Below are 6,164 nucleotides of genomic sequence, written 5' to 3' on the forward strand. Positions count from 1 at the left end.
GCCCACTTCCTACCAAGGCCCCACAACTTCCCCACTTGTCAGCAGCCCCACAGGCTCCATCCTGGGCTGGCAGAATCAGGCAGAATCAATTTCAGGGGCAGAAAGACTCCTGCATGTCAATTTCGGCAGTAGGAGCCGATTGGGGAGTCTTTCCGCAAGCCAAATGTCAATTTCGGCCCCATTATATTCTATGGACCATTGAAGTCAATGGGAAAACATAGGGTATTTTCTAGGGGGCTGGAGGGGAGGTGGTTTGAGGGAGAGGCTCCAAACGTTCAGGGTAGCTGCTGGAGCCTCTCCCCAAAATACCCACCAATTTCAAGAACATTGGACCAGGGGTCCAATTCTACGGGCCTCCAAACAGGTTGCCCCTGTCCCCTCCATTGTTCTCTATGGTGGGGAAAAAGTAAAGTTGCCACTTCCAAGTCTGAGAAGTGTTGCAGCAGAAAGCCCCCCCTGCAGGGCGGTGGGTGGGGGTGTGACCGAGGCAAAGTCACAGTGGAAACATGAAGTCAGCCAGGAAGAAAGAAATAAAGAACCGAACAGGAGCCCGCCACTTTCACTGTAGTTCCCTGCACTCCACACAGCCAATGTGGTTGCAGGGGGGGGGGATGAGAGGAGAAGGGGATCCTCCTCCTCCTCAGGTTACTCGGAGTCAGTGACTGACTTCCACTTACACCCACCCTCCACAATAGGGGAAATAACCCTGCTCCTGCCTGCGAGTGTGTGTTTATTTTATTTTATTTTTATTTTATCAGTGCCCCCTGACTTATTTAAAGGCCCCCTGAATTAAGAAATCCTGGCTACGGGCCTGTAAGTACAACAGCCATAAAAGTGTTTGTATATAGATGTGTGTGTGCATATATACACATACACACATGTATATGTGTTTGCATGTATACACACACACGCATGTTTATAAACTACATTAAGCCCCCTTCTAGCTAGGGGAACGCAGGAGCCCTTAAAAGACTAAACATTCATTCCATCATAACAAATTTTAGCCTTAAAATACTAGTGGACTCCTTTAGATAGCTGCCACAGACTGACAGGATTATCCACCTGGAAGTATTCCTAGTGGCCTCTCATTGATGTTGCACATCCTAGATGGTGCTTGCTGAGAAGGTTTACCGATTTCAAGGTATGGCTTGAAGTTCTCTTGAAATTACAACTGATCTCCAGTCTACTGATATCAAGGCAAACTCTATGGCACCATTCCCCACGGAGTTCCCTTCCCAAACTCCACCCTCCTCAAACACAGCCTCCAAATTTCCCAAGCCAAGTTGGCAATGCTAGTAGGGAGTAAGTCCCATTGAACCCAATAAGACTTTCTTCTGTGTGTACATGTGTGTGTGTAGTATATGTGTATAAATAAATATCTATGGTGTGTGTGTTTTTGAAGCAGACAGGGTACTGCCAGCTTTCTATATCAGATACTAATTGCTCCATAAAACCTCATATCCTACTTGATGTGAGTGTGGATATTTTTCACTGCCATGAAAATTAAGGGCCAGAGTACACACCACACTGGAGATCCATGACAGGATCTTTCCAATTTTCCTACAAACGGCATGGAAACCAAGGTCTCCATCTGTTGTTGCCCAAGGCACTGACATTCAAAGGGTCATTGCCTCTGAACATGACAGTTTGATTTAGTCATTTGTTTATTTATTTTACTAAATGGATGACCGGTCTTTTATTTATTTATTAAATTTATACCCCGCCCTGCCCAAAAAATGGGCTCAGGGTGGCTCACAACAGAAAACCAACAAGCAGTAAAAACAGTAAAATAATAAACAGCAATAGCAGATCAACCAAACCCCTGCATTATGAATTAATTACCCTAAGAAACTCCAGTGTCCGGATGATATCCAGAACAGTAGGGCACTGGAAAAAAAGTCAAAAACTTGTCTAATCCACTTTTAGAGACAGCTCAACAAATGGCTATCACCACATCTGGTAGCAGCAAATTCCATAAGCCAATGGCACCCTGAATTAAAGTAGTGCTTGTTTGTTTGTTTGTTTGTTTATTGTTCGATTTATATCCCGCCCTCCCCAGAACAGGCTCAGGGCGGCTAACAATTAGGGCACAAAGCCAAGATTAAACAATTAGGGCACGAAGCCATGATTAAAACACTAAAAACAGAATCTGTTTTGAATTTCATCTGTTTTGAATTTACTGCCATCAATTTAATTAGGTACTCATCAGTTCTAATGTATGGAAGATGAAAAAACAACGAGTAAGATATGGTACTAGGCGCCTATATGTAGTGAAAACTTGGAAAAACAAGGTATAGTTTTCTAGGGAATGAATCAAGTGATATGAAGGGTGTAATGTAATGAATTTAAAAAGTTGTTTTTTGGGCTTTTGTAAGTTTATAAGTTTTCATTTATACATATTATATTAAAAATGATATAGTTGTTAGGGAAATATAACGAAAATTTAAGAAGGGGTTGAAAACGTTTATTCTGGTAGATGTAATTTATTTTAGGAAAAGTGAGTATAGAATCTTGGCTATAAGGGAATATTGACAAATGAATTGGAAAATAAAGATGCAGGAAACCTATGGATTGTGACAATGAAAAGTAATGAAAAAGGATAAATATGTCTAGTTAGGTTAGTTAGTGTGTGAATAGTGAGAACTTTACCTAAAAACTATAATGTCTATTGTGAAAGGATAAAAATTATTTGAAAATAAGTGGGTAGTTAAATCTCAAAAGGTGTTGTAGGATTATGTCACTAGTTGGGAAATGATATGATTTTATTTTCAAGAAGCAAGTGGGGTTGCTGTAAGTAGAAAACAGCGGTAGTTTATGTATATGTTTGTTTTCTTTTTGTGTCCATGTTCTTGTGTTTTGTGGTGTGTGTTTATCATTTGTAAAATGCAATATATTGTTTAAAAAACAAACAAACCAGGCTGCACTTAACTTGGTAGGCATTAGGGTTGCCAGTTCCAGGTTGGGAAATACCTGGAGATTTGGAAGTGGAGTTTGGTAAGGTCAGGGTTTGGGTATGGGAGGAGTTTCAGTGGTGTATAATGTCATGGAGTCCACCCTCCAAAGCAGCCATTTTCTCCAGGTGAACTCATCTTGGTCATCTGGAGATCCATTGTAATAGCAGGAGATTTCCAGATGCCACCTGGCAGTTGGGAACCCTAGTAGGGAAATATGTTAAAGCAGAGACTTTGGGGGGGGGGGGAATGTAATGCATTCCCTCAGTTTATCCACAAGTGCCACCTTTAGGTTAGTATACAAGAAATCATCAAGGATTGGCACTAAGGCCTACCCTTCATTTCACATTTGGCTTGTTCCTCTTTTGTGTAGTTTTTTATGTCTTATGTATCCTTGTGATGAAGGTCATAATTTCATTGAGACAATTGTGCCAGTCAGAGTACTTCTCCCAACATTTATTTCACTCACAGCATTCTCATTTAATCTGAGGAGTTGGCCTGAATACAGGATGAACCTCCTACATGCCTGAAACTTTGCTGTATGTCACATACTAAAACCTGCCGAACGTGTGATTAATACATTTTCTATGTCTGAAGTAAACATATCAGTAGACAAAGAATTAACCCGCTATGGCAAAAAAAAAAACTCCAAGGGAAACCATTTCTCTTGTACTTTGCTTGTCTTTGGTTTCTGATTCTTTTAAAGTATGACACCAACTAGAGTCTTAGTGAGAACTCTCCAAGAAGCAGTGAAATTTCTTTATAAATAGCTTATAGGCGTGAAAGTTTGACTATCTGATCCGACTGAGATAATGTTGAAACTCATCTGTCCAGAATAACAAAAGACAACAAGAATTGTAAGGGACATTACAAGAACCCCTAATTTTCTACTTCTGCTGAGATGGAGGGTACTATTTGCGAGATTTCATTTGATTCACGTTCATTTCATATTGGTGTGGTATGATCCTAAAGCTGCTATGTGTATGAATACTGGACCCACGTGGATCTTTCACAAATGGACAACATCAGGTGGGAAAATCACATGCAACTGGTACCACCAATAGCTGCACAGGACTGTACCAGTGAAAAGGGACTAGGAAATGGTCCACTGATTATGCTTGAAGAAGATCACTGGATTCGTACAAGCTACATGTTCCCACAAGGAATACAACCCGGAAAATCTACAGCAACTAATACATGGAATAACTTCTGCATTAGTTACATACCATTCTTCCTTCTGTGAGTTCAGAACAGCTTATTGGAATCTCTTAGTGCTCTGACCTAGATTTGAGTCCAGCAGCAATTTAGCTTATACCCTGAAAATCCCTCTCTTCATCAGACAGGGATGAAGGGAAGCTTTGACTCTCCAAAGCAGCTTACAACACAAACATCTTGTTGATCATACTTTCTTTTCTATTACTGTTCATTTGACCCTGTGATCTCAAACAGCTAAAATCATGTTGATCTCTAAGGTGCTACTGAACTCGAAACTAGCTCTTCTACTGAAGATCGACATGGCTGCCTCAAAAACAGTGTTCTCTCACGGATGAGATCCACACTCGCTTCAATTATGCATGCTCCCAGACCATTAATTAGGCTTCTTACAGGATAAGATATTGTAACTACATTCAACATCAGAGGGGACATTGGTGTCTGCTTTTCAAACTGGATTTAATTCCCACATTAGCTTTAGAAGTAAATTATTCTGTATTGCCTGATACTGCTGTAATACAACCTCAAGGTTATTTATTTTCTCCTCAGTGGGAACCCAAAGTGGATTACATTATTCTCTCCTCCAACTTTTTATTCCCAATGCAAACTTTGTGAGGTAGATTAGGCTGAGAAAAAGTTACTGGCACAGTCTTTCCTAGCATGCTTCTACGGCAGAGTGCGAATTCAAACCTGGGTCTTGTAGATCCAAGTCCAACACTGTTAACACATTGGCTCTTCAGTATAAGCTAAGAGAAAAGCAATGTCTATCATACATTGACTTTCATTGAATAAGGAAGTATGACTGATTATACTTTTGAAAAGATACTCTGAGCAAGTGTTTTGAAACTTTCAACCCAACAAGGACAGCAATAGTCCTGAATCAATGTGGAGACAAATTAGAGACTTTACTTTAGAATACTTGTTGTGACACTGTGTAATTGGTCAACCTTGGATAAATCATTGACCTTTAGCCTTACCCATTTGTGCAGAAACTATGGAATGCTGTATCACAGGACTGCTGTAAGGACAAATAAATACAGATTGTAAAAAATGCAATTAGATAGATAGGCATTAAAACAATTGAAGTAGAGCTGCAGATGCTTCTTCTATTAATAGATGGCTAATCTAAAACAAAGGTCCTCGTATAATTTATTTCCATATTGAAAGGAAATACACGGGTATCCTTCAGGAACAAGCTAAGAAAAAATGTCCTGTCCCTTGTGTAAAAGTTTAATGGCATTTTATTTATCAGGCGATGTACCTCCAGGCCATTAAAAGCGAACAATTTCTACACATTAAACTGCTGTTAAAGGCACAGGACATTTTTGTCCAGGCCTGCCTACAATGACTTCACTCCAAGCTGCTTATATATTTGCACACATAATTAATCCTAGTTGCCTGACAGATGGGTGTAACTAGGTGTGTGGCATCAAGTAGTGCTGAGTACAGAGAACCTTTGTACTTAAAAAGGTGAAGTACAGGAATCAGGGAGAACTGGTGTGTGTGTGTGTGTATACATAAAGATGCTGAGCATTCATGGTTTATCAGTAAGGTTAGAGTACTTCCACATGATCTAACAGTTGGCTCAGATGTATTCCAAGGCACTCTAGAAGCATTTGAAAATAAGACATCAATTGGTTTTATTTTATTTACTTAATTTATACCCCACCTTTCTCTAGTGAGAACCAGTTTGGTGTAGTGGTTAAAAGCAGCAGACTCTAATCTGGAGAATGGGATTTAATTCCCCACTCCCCCACCTGAAGCCAGCTGGGTGACCTTGGGCCAGTCACAGTTCTCTCAGAACTCTCTCAGCCCCACCTACCTCACAGGGTGTCTGTTGTGGGGAGAGGAAGGGAAGGCGATTGTAAGCCGCTCTGAGACTCCTTGGGGTTGTGAAGAGCAGGGTATAAAAACCAACTCTTCTTTCCCCCCATGGGGATTCACTCACTGAGCTTCCATGGTACAGTGGGGATTTGAGCATGGGTCACCCAGATCCTGCTC

The sequence above is a fragment of the Gekko japonicus genome, unplaced genomic scaffold (genome assembly GCF_001447785.1).
Source record: "Gekko japonicus isolate JY-2015 unplaced genomic scaffold, Gekko_japonicus_V1.1 scaffold2311, whole genome shotgun sequence".
In the NCBI taxonomy this organism is placed as follows: domain Eukaryota; kingdom Metazoa; phylum Chordata; class Lepidosauria; order Squamata; family Gekkonidae; genus Gekko; species Gekko japonicus.